At 43.9% G+C, this 2506-nt stretch overlaps 1 non-coding gene across 1 annotated transcript; it reads left to right on the plus strand.

Moving 5' to 3' along the window:
* Positions 1–519: 519 nt before the first annotated feature.
* On the plus strand, positions 520–601 carry trnas-acu. Its single transcript has one exon. It is a non-coding gene; the product is annotated as a tRNA-Ser (tRNA).
* Positions 602–2506: the final 1905 nt, after the last annotated feature.

A 2506-nucleotide genomic window follows, 5' to 3' on the forward strand; every position in this document is an offset into this window, starting at 1 on the left:
GATGTGAATTTGTGATGCCAACACATACAAGGCTATACGCTAAGTAATTTTAAAAAGTGTTCGAATAGTTGAGCGAATGTTAATTTCCAGTATTAACAAATAGGCTTTTGTTTGCATAGAATTCCTGGGTAGTACCACTGCTTGTCACTGCGCGAGATTGGGTTCAATTCGCTTCCAGGTCGGGCGCTTGCATATTGGGAGGGCTCAGTGGGTAGAACTGCGCCTTTCAGCTCCAGAAACTCGCCTTCGATTCATATCTTCTTTGACTGACTGTGTGGAATTTGCACACTCCTTTCTCTCTCTCCCGTGTGAGTTTCCTCTGGCTGCTCCGATTCCTTCCCACAGTGCAAAGGTGTGCAATTCAGGTAAATGGCAAACAAAATCTGAATGGACTGTAAGTGCTGTAAGTAAGAGACTGTACTATTTATCATTTCACCAATACCAGGGAGAAATATCTGCTGCTCAGCATAATTTACGCATTTCACTTATTCATAGGGTCAGACGCGCCTTAGCGTATGTGATGAGGTGACCGAGAGGTTAAGGTGATGGATTACTCATCCATTGCGTTCTACGCGCGTGGGTTCGATTCCCACTCTCGTCGTTGTTATCAACGATTTTCAATTTTGCTATCTTTGGATGATAACAGCTGTCCAATGTTTATATGCATCGACGCTATAATAAAATCTCAAAGAATAATTTAAGTCTGTTGCCTAAACTGCATTGAAATGTAGATTGAATTGGGATAATGAAAAGGAACGCAATGTTATTTTCCAAGTAAAGTTGCTGTGAACTTTTATCGTATGAAAGAGATCCAGGAGAACCAAATAACGAGAGTTGCAAAGTGCATGTTGATGCATGCGATTCTTAATGAGTATTTTGTCAGATGAAATCTGTAACAGGTTGGGTAGAAGTGATTCATCTTGGTGAGAAGAGCACAAAGACAGCACGAAACAATGGAGCTATTTCAAAAGTGGCAGAGAACTGGCTGTAAATGCAGAGTAGAGAATTGCTGATGTGGGTGCCGTGCATGGGCACGGACAGACTGACACATTGGTCTCATCCTCTCCCTTTGCTCTCGCCATTGATGAATGCTGGACATAAGACACATATAAACACAGGATGTGGGAAGCAAGCTCCCTCTCGTTATGCACACACTTGATGCATCATTTGGACTATGAACAACTGGAGAAGTCAGCAAGTTAACTGAAGGGACTGAACCTAAGCTGTGGATCAAGAACCGCAGATGTATGCAGCATAAACATGAAAACTGATTTACAATTTCTTTATATGCATGTCATTAACAGACGTTTCGTTCTAATACCCGTGTGGCTGAAAGACGTAGACACCACATTTCAAGGTGGATGACAACATTACCAATTTTGTTCAGAAATTGAGACCTATTTGATAATCTGACACAGTGACGAAGTTTAATTTAAATAATACAAGCCAAATTCCCTCACGTGAAATAAAAGAGTGATTCCATTACAAACATTGTCCTTGCTAAGTAGCAGTAACTCAACATGAAAAATAGAATGTGACTTTTAGTGAGCATACGTCAATTAGCACCATTATCTTACTTCGGATTGACTGCAATGTGCACATGCAAAATAAGTTTTAAGAAAGAAGTCCTTTTGGAAATAATGAGTTGGTGGTGATTAAAAATAAGATTAGGTTCTCATGATGTGGAGATTGCATCAATGGCTCCAGTGGTGGAAATAGTCAGTGGGCAGTATTTCTATGACCGTTTAGCGGTATGTGAGCTGCCAGGGATGGGAGCTCCCATTTCATCTGGAGCAGCGTCTGTTGACATGGACCAGGGAGCATTGTGACATCAGCCTGGGAGTTATAACCACATCTAGAGCAGCTTTTATTGACATGGAGCAGCAGGGAGGATTGGGACATCAGACTGCGAGATCCAACCTCATTTGGAGCAGCTTCAATAGACAAGGAGCAGGGCGCTTTGCAAGATCAGTCTGGGAGCTCCACTCGAACCTTGTGATGCTTTTAATGACATGACGCAGCAGGGAACATTGGGACATCAGACTGGTAGAGCCAACATCAACTGGACCTTTTCTATTGACATGGAGCAGTGGTTAGCACTGCTGCCTCGCAGCGCCAGAGACCCGGGTTCAATTCCCGCCTCAGGCGACTGACTGTGTGCACATTCTCCCCGTGTCTGCGTGGGTTTCCTCCTGGTGCTCTGGTTTCCTCCCACAGTCACAAAGATGTGCAGGTTAGGTGAATTGGCCATGTTAAATTGTCCGTAGTGTTAGGTAAGGGGTAACTGTAGGGGTATGGGTGGTTTGCGCTTCGGCGGGTCGGTGTGGACTTGGTGGGCTGAAGGGCCTGTTTCCACACTGTAAAGTAAAGTAATCTAATCTAATCAGACTGGGAGCTGCAACTTCAACTAGAGTAGCTTCTATTGACATGCAGCAGCAAGGAGCAATGGAACGTCAGGTTGGGAGCTCCAACCTCTCCTGGAACAGCTTGTATTTGCATGGAAGAG

Source organism: Chiloscyllium plagiosum, chromosome 18 (assembly GCF_004010195.1).
Source record: "Chiloscyllium plagiosum isolate BGI_BamShark_2017 chromosome 18, ASM401019v2, whole genome shotgun sequence".
NCBI classification, from domain to species: Eukaryota; Metazoa; Chordata; class Chondrichthyes; order Orectolobiformes; family Hemiscylliidae; genus Chiloscyllium; species Chiloscyllium plagiosum.